The following is a 21,001-nucleotide window of genomic DNA, read 5'->3' as shown; positions in this document are numbered from 1 at the left end:
TTCGGAGGAAACCCCTGATGTTACTGGGGGGTCAACCTTCAAAAATAAATATAAACCCAGAATAAGACCCATAAGCCAAAGAGAAATGCCAGGCGTCAGACAGTGACAGTGACCTGGCCGGCAGGCTAGAGGGGGCCGGCGGGAGCATCGTCTGGGGGGGCAAAGAGGCGCGGAGGTGCTGTGCGCTGCGGTTTGTGCCCAGTGCTTCTGCCCTCGGCTCTTCCGATGGAAGCTTGTGTGGCTCACGGCTTGCACAGGGGTGGCAGGCTGGCACAGAGGTCATCCTGGGGCTCCTAAAATACACGCGTGTCCTCATATTGTCTTTGCGATTGTCGCGTTTCTCCCCGTCCAGAGGAGGATGAGGGGCTCCCCGGGCGGTGCTCACCTGCCATAAGGCATAACGTTACCCCGGCTGAAACTCTGGCACTTCGAAACTTTTTTATTTTTCCAGACACAAGCACTCTTCCTCCCCCCACCCCCCTAGCCCCCCACTCACCCCCGGCTCCCGAGATGTGAGTTTATTTTCCCGGTGCCAAACCGCTCCCAGAGACACCCGGCAGGCGCCGAGCGGGGCTCGAAGGGAGAGACTGAGCCTCCTCCATTGGCAATCAGCAATGAAACGCGCTTGAAAAGCTGCCAGGGAGAATTAGGATAGTAGCCTTATCCTGCAAAATCAGATGGTTTACAGTGTCCCTGAGCAGCTGTTAGGCTTGTTGGGTTTATTATTATTATTATTATTATTATTATTATTATTATTATTCGGCGTATTTTTTTTAACACCTGCGAAGTTTGTCTATGAGGATGCCACTACAGACAGAAGCCCTGAGTACTTGACAGACTCCAGAAAGTCCTTGGCATCCCTCTAACGACGTGCAGGTCCAAGGACTCAGAGGCGGGAGCGGAGCTGCGAGCGCGGCCCCGCGCAGAGCCTTTCCCCACCCGCTCCGCCGGGCACGGGCAGGCTGTCAGCCCCCCCCCGCGGGCGGCAGTCCCTGCCCTTCCGCCCCCAAAGAGGAAAGAGATGGAGGACTTGGGAGGGGGAACCCGACTGCAGCTGGTTCCTCCCGCCTCATGCACAGCCTGCCCTGCGCGGCGCAAGGAGGGAGGGAAGCTCTCTAGACATTCAGACAGCCCCGGTTTAGTAGCGAAAACAGGAGGTCTGGTGCTTTCCGCTCCTAATTTCCCAGGAGGAGCTGGCATTGGTACCCGGGCGCGCTGGCTCTGCCGGGGCAGCAGCCGCCCCGCTCCGCGCAGCGGCCGGCGGAGGATGCGATCGCACCAGGGCTTCTGCTCGCACCGACCACCTGCGGTCATCTTCGCTCTGTCTTCCAAACATCTGGAGCATCCCCCCCACCCCGCCTTGATTCCACTTGCTGTTTCTTCTTACTGAGTTCTCCAAGTCTCTCTGCAACTTGTCATAACCTGTAATAAAATGCCCTTTTCGTCAGGAGTTAAAGTCCAGAGGGCATCAGATCCATTTCCAGCTGACAGCAGAGAAGCGAGGCAGGACAGCGGCTGCAGGATCGCTTCTGTCTGCCTCCAGGGCTTTAACCATTTCACTGCGAGGCTCCTCGAGGGCAGCCGGACCCCGGTGTCCGGGCTGTGTCCCCCCACCAGTCCCCCCGGGCAGTGCATTGCAGCCTGTCGTGGTCCCCCAGCATCACACTGGAGCTAGGGCTGGGGATCCTGGGCAGCCCCTGCCCTGGCAAAGCCCGCAGATCCCTGCCAGGGAGAGCATTAAACAGCAGGGCATCCTCCTATCTCCTTGGCCCAGCCCAGCTATGTGTTGTTGTTGTTATTATTATTATTACTATTACTGCTATTACTAATATCATTAGAGTACACTGGAAGAAATGCAACTGCTATGTGCTACACATACCATTATGCATTATATAGAAGGCAACATCAGATGTGATGAGTATGTGCTCTTTTTATGTCCATATTCATATGCATTGAGAATAATGCACAACAATAAATATGAACATTTATAAATATGTGCTGTACGTGTATGTATATACTTATGCGCATGTATAACCATACTGTATATATGTGTGCATGTGTGTTTGCACGCAGAGTAGGTGTATGTACACAGATACATAAAGACAGGTTTTCCGTGTTACACTACACGAAGCAGTGTGTGTCCTGCCCAGCCTGTTGCCTGTTCCGTGTACAGAGGTGTGTGTAGGACTGCAAAAGTACGCCAGAATATAAGGTGTGTGAGGCCAATGAGCCTTTAAGTGGCTACATGTGATTTTCTATTTTTTTAAAGATCAAGCAAACAAATAACAAACAGGAGGTGGGTTGAAATTAGGACCAGCAAGGTGCTTTGTAACCCCAGTGCTGCCCGGCGTGTCCTGGCAAGGGGTCAGGCTGCGGGCTTGTGACGGGGCTGTGCCTCTGATCAAGTATTTATGGCCACTGCATCTTTGCATAACATTTACTTTGCTTTCTTTAATGGTTTCCTCGACTCCTCTCCCGCTCCTCGCTGCAAACAGCCTCAGTTCAGCCCCAGCCCCTGTGATGATATCAAGAAAGGTTTTTCTTTTTTTTATGGTCAAGCCAAAGCGAGGTCATTCTAATAATACCCAAGGTCACTGGTGGGAGCCACCGAGTCTCCCAGTCATTTTTCATTTGCTTGCAACAGTTAATGACAGTCACAGGGATGGAGCTGGGAGCTGATGGCCATGTGATGTCACCAGCACATGCTAGGGGATTATAAGGGCAGGTACAGGGCAAGGTTGTGGATTAAAAATGATGGGGGAAAAAAATCACTATTAACTGCTTCACTCCAGCAGCTTGGTGGAAAAAAAAAGGGTGCAGACAAAGGAGGGGGATTTTTTCCTCCTCCCACTTCCAAATCAATCCTCCAAAATACCAGCTCAACTGCTCCATTTTTTTCCAGATTTAATGACTCAGCTGGAAAAGGTCTGCAAAATGTGCGAGAGGAGACACCACTTACTGTACCAGCTGCTGGGCAAGAGGTTGTAAAAGCAACCTCACAATTACCCGAGGGCGTTCCTCTCCCTCCCATCCAAATCAAAGGCCTCATGCCTTTCCTCCGGCTGCCAAGGGCAAAGCCTGTGGTGACACCAGCAGGAGTCAGACCTAGACAAGTTTTCGGACCTAGACAGGTATGTTGTGGGGGGTTTGTGGTTGTTTTAACTTCTTTCTATTCTAGCTGTCCACTTGGGAAAAAAAAAAAAAAAGAAGAAAGAAAAGGAAGCAGACCTCCCGGTTAGATCACTCCCTGGTAGAGCTTTGGTGCTCTTTGGCTGGAGGAGCCCTGAGGGAGGTGGGTATTGATTTAACCATGTGCACCAACTGCGAGGTTCACACTGCAAAGTGCCCCTCACACAGCCATGCTCGCACTCAGCCATGCCCCTCGCCTCCGAGGAGTCACCCCAGAGATCTCAGTCCTCATGTGTGGCCCATCACTTAAACCCATGTACTGTAACATTACACGCTGGAAAGCCAGGAGTTTCCACCAGCCTGCAGGGACCAGAGAAAGAAGCTACATAAATCAACTAGATTCCAAGGTTTCTTATAATTTAAAAAATATAATTATATTCTGCTCCAAAAGGTGCAGAGGTAAGAAGTTTTTAACCTGTAGGATAACTAATAGTTTGGACAAAGTACTTTTTCTCACTGGCAAACAAACCAAAAGAAAGATAAATTGCATTTTAATATTCACTCAGCCTCTCATCATTGCACTATTTTGTCTTAGTTGTTTCATCTTATTGCATTTATTTATGAAACATGACCTTCCCATAGCCTTTGTGTGTATATTTTTATTCTTTTCTGACATATTAACGGTATAGTGACCATTGGTTTAGTTGTTTATTATTGCCATCATATAACTTTTAAAAAAGGAATTCCATGAAGAAAGTTGGATATCAGTTAAATTTTTTGTCTGATAATATGGGGTTTTAATCATTCAAGCTACAAAAGTAAAAAAACACCCATTGAAATGCGGCAATCCAGAATAAAACAATTAAGACAGAAAACAGGCTACCCCTAGGCTTGTTTCACAGCCTACAACCATTTATGAAAGTCTCGCTATTGAGGCCAATGGCCTTTGGATCAGCTCCTATTTAAGGCAGAAGAGATCAATGGCATGAAGAGACAAATTCAGGCTGATGTAGTTGTCCAAAATACACTGGCACGCATAAAACCTGTACTTTCTGTTTTATGTGCCTGTTGTCTTCCCTTAATGCTCATTCCTGCAAATAACTTTTCCTTCAAATGCTGCATCTCTTTTAGATGAAAAGAGAGAAACAGATGCAGCTGGAGGCTGAATTTTTGAGCCAAATCATGCTGTTGTAAACAGTCGTGGCTGCAGTGAAGGCCTCTGAAGGATGCTGAGCTATGGCAGTATGATACCTGCTCTGAGATACGTTGTTAAGGATCTTCAGGTGTTACCCGGTATTTACTTCGGCAGTTCTGTCAGAATCAAAAGCTGATTTATGCATTATTTTTTCCCTGAGAAGATACAAACCCACGTGCTGCTCCTTGGATGAGAAGAATGTGGTGCGTTCTTCCTATCTGCCTGTTTTCCACCAAAATGAATAATGTCCCGTTTACAATTAGGCCTGACTTGATTTATCGTAGTTAATAGGATTAGAGTGTCAGCCTCTCTCAAGAATATTCAAATGCACGGGAAAAGTGGTACTGAGTTGCTAGTGTCTTTCTTCTCCTCCTGTGATGGGCATAATGACACACCTCCAAACAGAGGGGATTTGTCCGGTGGGAGCAGGCAGATTATCTGTATCTAGTGAAACAAGGCGTGCATGGCAACCTTTGCCAAGGCTCAAAGCCAGAACCTACTCACTATAAAATAATTGTGTCACTACCTAACCAAGGCACTCTTCATGTTTCATTTATCTTTTGACTGTAATTGAATGGTTGAAAAGCAAAAAATGTAGACAAATTCCAGCTGTATTGAGATCTGTTTCTTTCTCTGCTACCATGGCCCATCATTAGATAGTTTCCCTCTCTGTACAGAAGGTCAGAGAGTATAAATATAAATTGCATTTTGCATTACTTCTAGATGAGTGAAGCTGTCAAAGCAATAATATAAGCTTTCAGTCCCACATTCTACCACTTCTTTCCCATTTTTTGGCCAGGAGGTCATGTGCAAATTGAACGTGACAGCCCAGACGACATGTCCAACAGACTTATATTGTTAGACTGTTCTGCCATGGCACTCATCACAAATTAAACCCGCATCAGACTTAGAGCTCTTCAGAAGCTGCTAACAGTAGCTCAGACTTCTTGCAAAAAAGTTTGTGTCCACATCAAGCTTATACAAGAATAACAACTCTTTGGGAGGATCTTGTTGAAAATGCAGAAAACAGGAAAAAAATCTCACAGGCAGGCAAACCTGAAAGAGCAGATCATAGTAATGCAAAATTTCAGTTGGTTGAAAGCTGGATACATTTATAGTGCATGCATATGTGTGTACTCTTCAATACTGTAAAATCTTACACCTCCATGAAATTTAGGTGAACGTTCTATTATCTTATAGTAAGCGATAATTCAGTATTTAGGGGATATTTTTGCTGTCAACATTCAAAAGGGAGCAATCCTCTAATTTTCCACCTCTTTTTACACTAAGTTACCTTAATTTCTGTTGGACAAAACACTCTGTATGCCGGTTACTAACACCGATGATTTGGAAATAAATGTATGTTTATGGCATTGAAATATGCCTGGGCAGTCTCCACTAGCAGCTATTTGGATGATGTAGTCTAAATGAATTTGTGAAAATAAATGCTGCTGAGCATTGTATTTTATACTAACTCCAAGCAAAGTTTATCTGCAGAACACCAGAAGGATGAGACTGAGGTTGTTGTCTTCAGCTGGGGTAGAATCAGGTGTCAAAGTAGCTTTAAAAAGTTCTTTGTGCTGTGTACGATGTTGGAGAAAAGATAATGCTGAATGACAGTGAAACAAGATGGCTCTGGGGACAGAAAAGCAGACTTTGAGCCCTTCACCTTCAGGTATCTAAAAATGCAGCACAGGTTGTGAACGACTGAAAATTCTTAGCATCTGGCAGCGGTATGCTGGCCTATGCTAAAGAGCTGGTTGTCTTAGTCCAAATCTCGGCAGAAAGGAGTTCACAATATAAATGACATTATCTGGCAAATCTTTGCGATAGTCTGAGCAGAGGGGCCAAGAACTAACTTGGCACAGAAACCCACGCCTTCCCTCATCGCAGAAATGTTCTCTCTAGATAAGGACTGAGGCATACATATGGATCAAGAAAAGTCCCTGCCACTCTTGCTCTACAAGCTTTCCATGAATTAACAAGAAGTTCATTTTCAAGGACTGTCAGGCTTTTGCCTTTTTTTTCCCTTTCTTTTCTTTTTTTTCAGAAGGACTAAACTTAGAGCGAAGAGTTTGAGTCCCATCTGGTACAAATCGGTAGGGGCTTTGCAGGCTTCAGTAGAGCTACACTGATTTACACCAGATGATGCTATTAGAGGACTGAACTATCCAACAATAATTATAAAAAATGTCTTTGATTATGCATGTGCAACAACTATTTATGTTTACGTTGCAGAGATTTGCATGTAGCACAGTGGGGAGTATTTTATCTCTTCAAAACATTGCACCAGCATAAATAATCCACCGACATTCAAATGAGCAAAGAAATACCCGCTTTTTACCACAAGATGGACCATAAAGGTTTTTTCTTCACATGTCTTTTTCAAACAGATTTGTCAATAATCCTCAAATGCAAAGTTCATTCTAAAGAAAGAAACATGGAAAAAGAAAAAGAAAAAAAAGATATGTTCTTTTCCAGGTGGTTATATTATAGATTGCTCTGAACAGCAAGTAAGTCTAGGTGCAACCAGATGATCCTGCGTTTGAGAGAAGAGGATGGGGGAGCCAGGGGAAGGTACGACATCAAAAATGCCCCATAAAAGGCAGTACCACACCTCATCTGACAGCGCTCAAAGCAAATTGTCAAGGAATATGAACCAGTTCAAATCCAGAGTGAATACTTGAAGCAATTGGAAGCAAACCTATCAAAGGAGGAGATGGAGATAATCATGTGAAAACTGGGAGACATTCTGTTGAAGTACCCGCCTGGAACGGCACAACAGAAATTACCATTGGGGGAATTACACTGACATTTAAGCTTTCAAAATAGAAAATGCTTAAAATATGCAGTAATGTGTTCTACCTTTGACTCACAAGAGGAAAGGGAGATGAAAGCGCAGGTAATATTCCTTTGATGTTGGAACTACATACATAGGTCTCCTGCTTTGACTTCTGGGTTTTTTTTTTTCTATTTGCTAATTGAGCTTTGGTGGTGCTTCGAAGGCATTAAATATCTCAAATGAAGGCATGTTGCCCTACTCCAAATACAGCTTTCCTCTTGAGACCAAGGGAGAAAAGCGTTGCTGGCATTGTAAGTTAGATGCCCAGCAGAGAACAGAAAGATGCAGAGACATCATTTTCATGGCCTGGCTCCCTTCATTCACCTTTGCATCATCCTTCAAATGCCCCAAGTGCTGGTGACAGTCGCACAGGTCTGGTATAGCAGCATGGTCACGATTGCAAGGTCATCTGGGCGTATATCCTGGGGTGAACTCACTCAGCCCCAACTGAAAAAGCCCCTGGATGTTGCTGGGTGACGGCTGTATCGCTTTTGTACCCAAAGGACCTTGCTGCCTTTAAGAGCGACCTTTGCTTCTGCCAAGAGTGTTGATGCAACAGCAGGAAGTTTAATCAAAACATGAGGAGGAAGCAGAGGCTCCAAGACTTGATAGCTCCATGCTCTCAGCTGTTTCCTTTGTTGAATTCTGGAAGAAAGACTTGAGATAGCAAGGTATTCCTCCATTTACACCCAGAAGAAGTAGATTTTGCCCCACATGGAAAAACATACAGCACTGAACTCACCTGGGTGGTTTGGCAAGGATTCTGGTCTGTTGTCCTACGCAGGTCAAGTTGCCTCAGTTTCCCTATCAACAGAATGAAGATGTGATAATGATAATTCACCTCTTGGGAGCACTCTGAACAGTAATTAGTGTTTTTATTAGGTCTCCCAAGATGAAATGTGTCACATAAATGGACAGAGTTATTAAACTGAATTTAATTGGCAAGGGCTTAAGAAAAATGTCTATCATAAAAGGCATAAAAGGATACCTTTGAACAAGTGAAGGAGCTAGTGGACTTGATCCTGCCATAAGGATGCCCTTTTGTGTGACAGAACACGGGCTTGGGATGAGGGAAGGAAAGCCATCACACCCAACACTGGGTCCTTTAACTGGAGCCCAACATGAGGACTCATGTCAGGTGTATGCTCAGGATCCATAAGAGACAGAAACCTGAGCTGAATTTCTGAAGTAAACAGGGTGAAAGTGAGCTTCTTTAGAAATCCTGCATGCTCAAAGCAATGAAGAATCAAAAAAATCAGGCCCAGGTCCTGGCAGAGGAACTTAACAAGGGGAGCACAGGCTTCGTTGGGAGCTTTCAAACACCACTCAGATTAGGTAACTGTAATTTTCTATCTTGTGGATCTGTTTTTCTCTAAAAGCAGGTATCTCTATTTTCATGATTGTTTTGGAGGAAAAATAAGCTACTGTCTTTAAAACCAAGACTTTAATCGTCACAAACTAGCCAAACCTCCAGGCACACTGCTCACCAGAATTGCCATGCAGGAGGAATTTGTCACGTTATCACTACAAAATGGGGCCAAATTTTCAAAGATGTCTCTGCAATGATACTCCGAAATCCGGTACTAAGCCATCAGGGGATTTGCATGCACAGTTTGGGTTTCCAACATTACAATAAGAAGTTTAACTCCAAACACAACTGTATTGCACACGTGCATTGAGAAAAGCCTCTTTTCATTTTCCAGGACAAACGAGAGTAAACTAAAGTGAGACAAATTACTTCTGCTTTGCATGCAGGCTTCCTTTGATTTTTCATGAGAGCTTAGACACCCAGAAGTTATGTTTATAGGACCTAATCAGAAAAAAAAAAAAAGTTTTAAAAGCTTCTGCTGTTTTAAAATCAATGAATGTTGAGCCCTGAAGTCACCCAGTAGGTATTAATTTCATACCCCTGAAATTTATTCTGTTAATGATTGTAAATCTGTCTCTAGATCTTTTGAGGACATATAGATGTCCAAGATGTTGGGGAATGTAGTGATAGGATGAGGGGCAACGGTTTTAAACTGAAAGAGAGTAGATTTGCCTTAGCTATTAGTAAGAAATTCTTTTCTGAGGGCGGCGAGGCGCTGGCACAGGCTGCCCAGAGCAGCTGTGGGTGCCCCGTCCCTGGCAGTGCTCAGCGCCAGGCTGGATGGGGCTGGGTGCAGCCTGGGCCAGCGGGAGGTGTCCCTGCCCGGGGCGGGGGGTTGGAACGAGGTGAGCTTTAGGGTCCCTTCCAACCCAAACTATGATTCTATGATTAAGATGGATCTGTTCTGAGAGGTTAAGTTCAGTCCTCTCTGTCAGTAGGGAGAGTGAAGGTAGAGCTGGGTAACTCTTGCCTGCAGCATCAGTGGAGGCGGCTGAGAGGCTGTAGTGTACAGATCTGCATAGGACTGAACAGAATCGGACAGTTTCGCTGTGGTTATAGACTTCTCTTCCTTAGCGGCACCAGCTATTTTAGGCTGGCAGACGTATTGAGTGTGCTTCTAAATCTGCTGTTTCTTTTTAAATTGATTTTATTCTCCATCATGATTTAACCAGTTAGGTAAGCAATGTTTCTCTTTCCAATTTTATCATTAACAGGTTTTGTCATGGCTCCCTTTCTTCTACAGTTTATGCATTTGTAAATCAGTAGCTGCTTTAATAATATTTGCAGTTATATGTCCCTTCCCTGAACCACATTCACCATACTTACAGCATTCGTTCAAGTACCTGTGTCAAGGCTACTGTGTCAAAGGTTTTCATCTTTTCTCCCTATCTAAAAGAGGAGTTTGGGATGGTCCATTACAGGTACTTGTGCCATACACTTCAGATCATTCATTTAAGTGTACTTCCTAAATTGTCACATTAGTGCAGTCCCAAAGCAGAGTGTATAATCATACAGCAGATGCTAGATGAGATGCTCTTCTGGGGTAAAGTGACATAGCTGTACAGTCTAGCATAGTTCAAGGTAAATTTTTAAGACTGGTCTCTGCTTTCTATTAGTCTAATATGGGTATGCAGTTATTTATGAGTTTATATGTATTTCATCATTTGCTTGCGTATGAATCCATTACATGTATTTTCACGTTATGTGATAAAATACAATGAAAACAGTTGCAAATTTATCAACTGGAATCTTTTTTCTTCTCTTCTTTCTCTCCTCTCTTCCCTTTACCAAATTACTAATAAATTAGTGCTTAGGGAACCCATTTATGATGCAGAGGAAATGTGTTCAAATCTTCTGTTTATCTTTCTATTTCACTCTGTGAATATCTTCACTGTGGGTCCATTTGTTATTCTTATATGAGCATCTCTGCCTCAGAGGTTTTGACCAGAAAGTCATACCTAGATTTGAGAAGTCTTAAAGTTTAACTGAAATGGATGTAATTTATTTTTAAACATTTATATTTTCCAGTGGAAGAAATACATGCACATATGGGATTCAAGGTAAAATGTCTCAGGGTCTTCTCTGGCAGAAGAGTTTGTTAGGGCTGTGGGTTGGATGAACTGACTACAACCTCTTCCCTCCCCCAGGGATGGCATCTGCGAGGAGGTAGTGCCCAAGGTGAGAAGAGAAATGGCCAGTGCTCCTCAGCCAGGGGAAACTGACACTTTAATCAATTCACAGTCACTGTTTGCTTCCCATGTCATCTCCTCTGATACACAACTTTATACTGTCCTTGTTGGCACCGCCTTTTTTTTTTTTTCTCATGGAAGGCCTGCAATCATTGGCATTATTTTCCACAGCTCTAAGATCGGTAATATACACATACCATCAGTTTCTTACCCCAAAGCATTTACTGTTCAGATCCTCATTATCAGATATGCTATAACAAACTAGTATTGTTAATGGGATGGTTGAAAGCCAATGACATTTCTTGAATAAAATAATCCGTGATGTATAGCTGCGCGTGAGCAGGAACGGCCAACATTTTTAAAGACTCCTATTCATACCCATTGCTGGAGCAACTCAAAACACCAGCGCAAATTTTAATTTATGCATCAGATCTGTGCTGAGCAAAGGAAGTGCGGAGAAAATGAGGTTGAAGAAATTGATCGCTGTAAATATCTGTTCCTTTGCAGACATTTTGTGAGCAGAGTTCTTTGTCACCCATGTCAGGCTGTTGTTTTGGTGATGCCTGACATAATACAGCCAGCCAAAAATGAATGTGGACATCCTGAACGTTTGCACCATGGCTCATATCCTTGAAGGTCTTTAGGTGTCTACTCATTGTGGTGTGGCAGGGTAGCCCTACACCATCCGGCTGAGTGACACAGCAGTGCCTGAAGCCAGGCTCACCTGGCTCTGCAGGACTCCCCCAAAGAGGGGGCACCAGGTGGTGCAAAGCCACTGTAGTGGATCTGGTGCCATCTGCCCTCCTGGCCATGAGCACGGAGGCTCTTGGATGTGCCAGCAAGTCCTGGCTGCCAGAGCAATCCCTCGATGCCGCTGACAGCTTGTATGAGGGACAGGACTGTGTCCAGATGGCCCCAGATTTTGAGGAACTGCACTGAGAGATCAACACTGAACTTACCCCTCCCACGTCAGCGGTGGCGGCTGAAAGCACTTTCTTCTCCCACATCCCCCATATCCTACTCCCGTTGTCTGCCATCCCTGACAATATCGTCACTGACAATGCCACCCCATCACCATGCGGGCTTGGCAGCCATCCCTGGCTCCCCCTGACCTGCACCGCCTGTCACCTTCCCTCCACCACCCTTCTGAGGTCCAGCCTGGTCTGCTGTGTGCCCCTTTCTCCTCCTTTCTGTGTGTCCTTCCTCACCACAGCCTCCCATCTGTCACCCATCCCAAAAACCCAAGTGACAAATCACTTTTCTCAGCATCCTGTGCCTATCTTCCAGACATCCTTTACACTCCTTTTTTCCATCCTACAGCAAGGTCATACTTCTTAACCTCACTTCCCAGATGCCCATATGCTTTCTTTTTTATATATATTTCTTTCTTACCATATCTCAGTTTCTTTTTCCCCCAGTGATGCCAGCTTGGATCATCTGTTTAGCCACATCTTATACAACTGCCTTTCTTCCTCCATTCCCCCTGTCCTCCCTTCATGGCACTCCTTTAGCATGAGTAGCCAATAGTTGCTCTCTCTTATCACTTAAGAAATCTTCCCGAGGTAGGATCTTTAAAAAAATTATCAAAGTCATAACAAATAGGTCAAACGTGTCAGGCAATCTCTCTCATATGTTGTCATTTAATTTAAAATGGACACTGGATGCAAAGTATGTAACAACTGTGTAAGGTGATGGTGATGCACCCTTTCCTGCACCATTTGAAATTTATCTTGTAAACACTTCAGACTCCAAGGAGCATTTGCAGTGATGTGGACACCATTTGATATGGCACATGTTATCATGCAAAAAGGACCACCCAAGCAAGTAAAAAAACCCCCAGCCTTCCCTATTTACTAAGATCTGCTTTTATTGGGGATAGGTTTACTAGTAGGACTAAGGAGATTGCATCCCTCTTCCCTCACTAGCAAACAATCCATGGATTCCCAAGAGAGGAAATAGAGCCCCATCTCTCTCATGGTACTATTCATGCCCATTTGTGAAGAAAACCTGCTCTGTGCCACAAAACCAGCCCTTCTCGCTAATTAATCTCTTTGCTCTGGAAAATACAACTGTTGCTTCCCGACTCTTCTTTTGTCTGCCCCAGGCACACCACAAGCTCTTGCTAACCACCTCCCTCCCCTTCTCACCAGTCATCCTGTCTCCAGTGACCACCTATAATCACATCAGGCATCTTGACCCTTATCCCAAAGTTTAGAATAGGCCACTCCATTGTTTTTATTTTTTTACTCTCATCATTCTGTGTTGCCAGTACCATGCACCGGCTGATGGGCAGCTCAGTTTGCTTTGCCAACCAGCTTCTGAACAGAACTTTAGCTGTCTTGATATCGGGAAGCTCACCGGAGCCGCTCTGATGGTTACCCTGTGTCTGTCACTTACAGAAGACAAAGCCTGTATTTCTTCTACACTATGAAATAATAACTAACTGGAGCTCTGAACCCTGATCAGTAAAAACCCTTCAAATATTTGCAAGTTTTCTACTGTTTGCCTCTCTGTGTTCACTGCTCTTGGCTGAAAACATAATTGCTGAAGTAGGCAGGAAGGAGAAATGACACTAACGCAGTGGCTGGGGCCGCAGCCCTGCTTGGAGTGCTGGATCTGCAGCTAAATCTGCTCTGCAAAATGCAGAGAGGGGTCATGGGATATTTCTAAATGCTGTAGAGGAAAAAGTCACCCTCCTTTTCCCAGGTTTGATCTCCTGAGAAGCACATAAACCCCTCTCTCTGTTTCTCTGTATATTGACACATGTCTCTGTGTGTATGCACACAGACACATGTGCCTGCAAGAAGGTGACTTGTTCCGATTGCAAAGGTTTAAAAGCCAGACATGCTGATTTCTTACCAGGATTTAAGGGTCCAGAGCAAAACAAAAATATCAGAACTAATCAAACTACTTCCGAAGAAAATGTAAACATGCTAGAGATAAGGGAGGCCCAAGGAAACGTTAATACTTTAATATCTAAGCCAACTCTTTTTATTCTATATAGGACAGTGGTCCCCAATCCACAGTCCTCTGATGTTTCCTGTAGCAAAAGAAAATTTTTAAAAAGTTGAAATTGAGACTGGCAGGCAGAGCAAAAATAAAATGTTGCTTGTGGCACATTACTTGGTGTGTGTGAGTATTGTGCCAGGCCAATGACCCTGCAAGAGGCTTGTTCTGCTCATTCACATTCCTCCAAGCAGTAGTTTTCAGCCTTTGGCCAGGAGAGACCTTGTGGTCCATGAGGCAACCTCCAAGTGACCGGGAGAGGTAACACCAACTGGCAGGTCTGCGGTCAGCAAGAAAAATGGCAGAGGCTAGAACACTGAAATGGATTGAAAAATCCTGCCTTATGGGAAGAAATTAATTTAACTCTTTACTTCTAGCTCCATCACTAAGCCAGACCAGGATGAAGCCATCAGGCGGGCTGCTAAAAAATACACCCAGAGAGATAATTCTGATGATGATGTAAAAACACCCAGAGCACAACCTAAGTTTTACAGGTGAGAAATTCAGCTGCAAGTCTACCTTTTACCCTTTTAATTTTAAATGCAGTCAAGATGCCACAGTTAATAACATAATCTTCTGTGTTTTGTGGGCTGTACAGATAAAGACCAGTTGGTGGGTCAGGCGTGGCTGCTTCAATCCCATCCTCACCGGGAGCCTCAGAAAGCTGAAGCCATTTGCGTGTATCTGGACAGGCACACACGGAGTAAAGAGAAACCAGTTCTGCAAAGGCACCAGAGGATTCCCCTCCCTCGTGCTGGTCAGTGATGGAGTTAATAAGAGCAGAGCTAGTTTCATTTGCTACAGGCTGGTTAATGTGATAGTCCCTGATGAAACCCGTGACCGTGATGGACCAGAGAGTGACATGCAGCTGGGGTCTGCAAGGGGCATGATTTTAACACAAATGAGAAAAGGGATAATCTCCCCCCTCGCTTTCAACTTCCCCTTCTTTCCTTTTGGATACATCTATTAAAAGTGAAAGATTTTTTATGCATATAAGTAGATGCTTGGCTGGCAAAATCCATCACAAGATTTTTGAGAAACTTACAACAATCTTTGGGACCTAGCCGTCACGCTCTTTGTAAAGCATTCAAGTCGGTACCTCATACCAATCTTCTTTCTAATTTAATCCAGAGTAGTTGAGACTGGGCTACATTTAGATCAGTGAAAATCTGGTTGAAGAGCCATCATCAAAGGCAAGGAATAAGAGGAACAAATTACCAAATTACAGAACTTGGTGCAGGCATCTCCTGGAGAAAGGCTGGGCTCTCCGTGAGCATCCTTTTAAAGCTTATTTTGTGCAGGGGAAGGCTCTCACCTCCCCTAGTACCAGTTCTGTCACAGATTAATAGTCTCTTTCCATAGCAACACCTGACCCTTTCCTCCCCTTGCTGTGATTATACATACATATATACATATATATACATATAGATATATTCCCTGTCTAGGGAAAGAATGGACAGCTGACAATTTTCTGTGGCATCAGCACAATTTAATGAAAGGAAGGCTTAAAAAAAAAATAGAGACCTGGAATGCTACATCTGAAAAAAAGAAATACAGGGAGTCATGGGATCCGCAACCATGTCAACAGCACAACAAGCTGTTATCAGTAGCTTCAGACAGGGTCCTGCTTCCAGAAGAGACTGTACTATGACAAGTATTGAATAAACGTGGGTGACAGCACTTTGGAAACAGGCCACTGCTGGGGCAGCTGTAAGGGATTGCCCAGGAAAAGGCAGTTATCTACTCTGAGGCAATGGTCTTCTCGTAGGCAATGCTATGAAGTTGGTCTGCAAGTGCCTGGCTAAAGTCCCAACTATACTCACACCATCTCTGGTCACTGCTTTTCAAATGAAAAGCACATGTTTCGTGTTAGAAGCAGAACCATCTTTCATGGCACATTTCAGGCCGTGGTATGTAGGATGGGTTGGGTGGAGCTCAGCCTCCTGACACCTCTTGCAAGGAGGAAAGTACAAATAAAAGCAAGAGAGAGCTGCACCTAGAAAAAAACATAGTACCCGAGAATGGAGTAAATAGGAATTCTTTCCCAGAAAAATCCAGAAACAATATTGTATTTACAGGAAAAATAAGTTTGCACAAAGAACTGAAGAGTTCAGCTTGCAAGAACTGAATCTGTGCACAAACCCAACTTATAACCAAAGGGGAGAATGTGATCAGGTCCAGGAACATACCCTAAAACCATTCAGAGGCCACACACAGCTGCTAATAAAAATCACATGAATGAAAGGTTAACAGCTCTTGATAAAGCAACCAGCACACAGGAGTGTCACCCAGCACTGAGCAAGACTGCTGCAGATGATGGGTGACGCTGAGATGTTCTCAGTGTGAGAAAGAACAAGTCCTGCATGCCTGGCCCAGCACACTTAAAGGGTAGGGAAGCATTTGGAGGAGGTGAACCCTACAGGACAAGCTCAGGATAAAAACAGATCTCCCAAGCATGTTAACAGAGAAACAAAACAGACTTTTAGCACTGGTATTGCTACTGACTTAAAAAACAATAGCTTGCACAGGAGAACATCATCGTATTTAAGAAATCCAGTACAGAATGGATCCACAGCCTAGAGATAAGGGAGCTTGCAGGTAAATTGAAGGCTGGCAATGACCCAAAACCACTGAAGAGCGCATGGAAAAGCATTGAGTGCGTGCTACTGATACTCCAGTGCTCTGATGTGAAGAAAAGGTATTATCCGGGGAGAAAAAAATCATTCCTAGGGGCCAACAGATTAGGTAGCGTGTTTGTTCCAGCTGTGAGGAGCAGGAGGCAGTCTATCAACATACTAAAATATCTTAGCATCTCTCATTAGAGCTGATGAATTTTTTTCTTTTTTTCTCTGATGAAACAGATGTCCAATTCATTGTATCTGAAACATTTTATTTCATCCCAGAAGATCCGCGCTCCTCACCCTGGCGCAGCCCCCTGCTGAGGCTGGCACCGGAGCTCAGGACCCCGTGAGCTCGGGGACTTGGGGCGGTCGGTCAGGAAGGATTCCCGCACGGCCCCATAGCAAAGCCAACAGGCATGTTTCAGGGGAGGCTGAAACAAAGGGGTTTGAAATTCCCAATTTGTTAACCTTATGGACCCTCTGAGGCTGCTCACAGCCACAGGAATTAAAAAGGATGGGGACAGGGGAGGGAAAAGAAAAAAAAAAAAAAAAAAAGACGCCAGGGCATTCCTTGCTTGATATTGTTATCCCGGGGCTCCCAGGGCCAGCGTGGGCCGGGGACCACTGGGGCAGAACAAAGAGTCAACGCAGACATCAGCGTGCTCAGACAGAGGGTCCTGCTTGCTGAATGAACGAAAAACTTTTGACTTTTTAATCCCAAACTCAGTCAGAAGGTTATTAGACCAATGACTGCTGAGCCTAAACCAACAGCAAGCCCCTGACTGACAATTTCTACACATTATGCTAATAAAATACAGGACTTCTTTGAAGCCGACGCATGTTTCTGCTCTTGCCATACACAAACCATCCCATAGAACCACATGTGATGCTTTCCTAGCACTATTCCTCTGGTGTTTCTGTGCATCTCCGATGAAATATGGTCCCACTAAAATCACAGGCAAATTACATTCAGCTGTGTTTGAATAATACAAATATACTCACGTAAGAAACTTCCAAGCAATTGTAACTTCTTAAATAAGCCTGAAAGACTGAAAGCCAGAAAGGAACTGCTAGCGACAAAGTTTGATGTAGTAAAACTCTCAGTGGTGGGCCATATCCTAGACCAGTGTTTACACTAGGCTCTCAACCCTGTGGCTGAGTTAAGGGTTAGCTTCTAGAAAGCTATCCAAACCTGCTGTTACAGACTGAAGTGATGATAAACTCACCAGGTCCTTCAACATAACAGTTCAAGATATATTGTTCACCTTTAAAATGCTGTTTATTACGGTACTTTTAAAACTAGATGCTAGAAACTCAGGGATCAAATTATAATCCCTATGTCTAGCTGCAGTTCTGATCCGCCGTCTGCTCTCTGCAAGTCACCTCGCAGACACATGTACTCAGTCTACACTGCCTGGATATTTTTATATTCTTTCTTTGGAGCAAGATGTCAAGCAGCAACTATAGGCATAAGTCAAGAGAACAGGAGGGAATCGCAGCTAATCACCTTAAAAGACAAAGCTGCCTTTTAATTTCTCTAATATTTTATCTTTTTTATGTAATTTATTGTGGTGAAAACAGGAAAGATTTGCCTACCTGTGTCAGTAAACTTTCCTGGGGTCCACATCAAGCTGATTTATTCCCTTTTGAAAAAGGCTTCTCTAAGGGAAGAGTATATCCAGATTTACATCACAGTAAATGAGAACAAAATCAGAGTTCTCAGGAGGGTAAAATAAGCTTTGGATAATTGCTGGAATTGTCTTCAGCTGAGCCAAATTAACAAAGTTTCAATCAGAAAGAGACTTTAATTCTGTTTAGCATTTCCCACCACCCCTGTTAGGTGGAATCGTCTCATTTTAGAGCCTAAGAAAGTACCAGGTGGAGAGAGCTCCTGGTGACAAGTCCCAGAGAGATGCTGTGAGGGTGCACTGCACCCCTGCCTAGCGGCGAGCACCCGTGCCCTGTGAACGCGTCCCTGCGGGGGCTGTATGGACGGCTCGAGCCGCGCCGGGCACCTATAGGGGGCACGCACAGAGTAGCGGGCAGCGGCCCGCTGGAGCCCGGCGGGGCAGCGGGCGGGGGGCTGGAGGGAGCGGGCGGCGCTGCCCGCCGGCCCCGCCGAGCATGCCCTGCCCTGCCCTGCGCGGCCCTGCGCGGCCGGAGCCCCGTCCCCAGGACGAGCGCTTGCCCTGTAAAACCCCGGGCTCAGCGGCGGAGGGGAGCGGGGGTGCAAGCGGGGACCCTCGAGGGGCGAGCGGGGGTGGGAGGGCGGCGGGCGCGGAGCGGGCGCGGATGCGGGACCCCCTGGCAGGGCGGCCGGCTGGGAGCTGAGACACGGCCTAAGAGTGCAATTAGTATTATCTTGATGAATTTATAGGCAGCGAGTCCTTGCTGTGCCTTTCAGAAGTCGCAGGGCACTCTGTCCCCATCTGTTCCTTTATGATTATTACTTCACTTCTTTTTTTCTTTTTTTTATACTAATCGTTGACCTAATATATATGGCTGGGGGAAAGGGGGAAGATGCGGCTCCTACACCGTCAATCAAAACTCTTCCTCAAGCCCTCCCCACACGAACACTCTCTATCTCCCAGCGGTGCTGGCAAGATGTTCTTAGCCAAATACATGATTCTATTAATGAGCACTTATATTTGCTAAGGAATGCAAATTCTTTCTCTCCGTGTATTATTAGCTGTATCAGAATGTTTGTCCTTTCAGTCCTCTTTGAAGTTGAAGGAGGAAAGGCTGTTATGTGGCACTGAGAAAGGGGGGGGGGGGGGGGGGGGAAAGGAGAGGGGGAAAAAGCACTTCTAACTCCTCCGGGTTTTTATTTGTTCTCTTGCCAAAAACGCCAAAGGTAGTAAAAGTTACAGAAATTATTTAAAATGTGTGGTTTTTTTCCTCCAAATTAGATAGATATTTTCCAACTGATCGTCCCCTTTTCATAATAATGGGATCTAATGAACAGCCTGCTTTGAATTTACTTTATAAACTAATCTCTCTGATGCTCTAGAGAATCTATTACGAGTTGGAAGGAAATAAATCCAATTGCCTCCCCGAACAGGAGAACGGCTGTTCCCGGCGCTTGGAGCGATGCAGGAGCAGCCCCCCCGCCCCTCCGCAGCCGCCGTGGGACCGGGCAGCGCCGGGGGTCCCGCCCGTTTCAGCCCGGAATTCCCGGCGGGATGCGCGGAGTTTGCGCGGGACGCGGCGGAACCCAAGAGCCGCTTGCTGCGGGTGTGCAGCGCGGGTGCGGAGGGGTTGCCGTGCCCCTGCGCGGGGGCTGGATCCTCGCCCACCCCCGGGGCAGACACGCGTGGGGGCTCTCTGCAGCGAAGTTTTCCTTCCAGATAAGCGGCGGGGCGGGAGGGGGGGCTCTGCGTCAGCTCAACTTTTGTCATGTATCACTTTTCCTCTTGAAAGGTGTTATAACAGCAATTCAATTACAGTAAATAGTGTACATCATCTTCACAGCTGGAAAATTCTGTAACTAACTGTGACCAAACGTTGTAAAGGAATATAGCTTAACCAGTATTACTTTTTTTGTTGCTGACCACAGGTTAATTAATTTCAAGGAGCTTAGTATATCTAAACAGAAACACACTGAGATGCTGGCAAGAAATCATAAAATATAAAACGTGGAATTAGGAAGATCATGTGAAATCTCCACAGCAGTATTTGGTGCCTGGGAATAATTCTGGCGGTCCCCCTCAGACAGCCGCCGGCCACAGCCCCGACCCCCCAGCCCAGCGGAGGCACCGAGCCCTCCGCAGACACCCCAGGGCACACTCGGGTGCCCACGCGTGGGTGCTCATCCCCCGTGGGGGTGTGCGGGGAGCGCACCCACCCGCGCCCGGGGGTGGATGCGCCACGCACTGAGGCTCGCGTACACGGTCCTTCCAGCAAACCCCGCTTCCACGGCAGGCGTGCACCGAGCAATAGAGACATCACAGGCCATACGTATAGGCTGCGGCTAAGCGCCCGCTTCCAGCCCGGTGCTGGGCGTGCAGGAAGGTAGAGAGTGTTTCTGGGCAGGGCCGCAAGGTGTGCGTAGAGCGCTGGTCTGATAAAAAAATACATGGTCAGAGAAGCCCCGAACCACCCGTGTAAAAAAACCGAGTGAAATTCCCCATCTGTCAAGCGCGGCTCTCATTTCAATTAATGGTAATATGAGCTGCCGTCTCCAGTTGTGACTGAGGAGATTTAAGGACGATTTCATCTACTGGGGGGTATACGAAAGGGTGCTATGTACCGGCGGGGGTGTTTTCAGCCCGGTGGGTGCTGTTTCCCCTCGCCGGGGGAGCGCGGTGCCCCCCCAGCCCGCACCCGGCTGATCCCGTCCGAGGGGCCCGCAGCGCGGCGGGCTGGGACGGGAGGGGGTGCCCTGCCGGGGGGCAGGATCGGGCCCGGGGAGGCACATCCAGAGCCAGCTAGGAGCTGATCCTGCTGCTGAAACTGAGCTCGTCCTGCGTGGTCGTGGGGCAGCGAGAGGGGGAGGTTGGATGCTGTAGGTGGGGGGGTAGGGGGGGGGTCCCGATTTGGGGAATTAAAAATAACATACACATACCCCCCACCCCCCAAAAGAAATAGAGAGAGACTGGGATTAAAGCTAGGTGGATTTCCCTGAGAAAGGGAGACAGGATCGGGCCCCTT

The 21,001-nt window shown here is 46.0% G+C and overlaps 1 long non-coding RNA gene across 2 annotated transcripts in view; it reads right to left on the bottom strand.

The window, feature by feature from the left end:
* Window positions 1–3,574: 3,574 nt before the first annotated feature.
* LOC114013589 (uncharacterized) overlaps window positions 3,575–21,001 on the bottom strand; it is a 35,087-nt gene continuing 17,660 nt past the window's right edge. For both annotated transcript variants that reach the window (XR_008745466.1, XR_003556653.2), the window contains exons 2-3: window positions 7,909–7,970; window positions 3,575–7,811 (exon numbers count right to left, since the gene is read on the bottom strand). This is a non-coding gene — a long non-coding RNA (uncharacterized LOC114013589). The remainder of the gene's footprint in view (window positions 7,812–7,908; window positions 7,971–21,001) is intronic.

This window comes from Falco peregrinus, chromosome 1 (genome assembly GCF_023634155.1).
Source record: "Falco peregrinus isolate bFalPer1 chromosome 1, bFalPer1.pri, whole genome shotgun sequence".
NCBI lineage: Eukaryota > Metazoa > Chordata > Aves > Falconiformes > Falconidae > Falco > Falco peregrinus.
The sequence above is the reverse complement of the archived record's forward strand: the minus strand, read 5'-3'. Positions and strand labels throughout refer to the sequence as shown.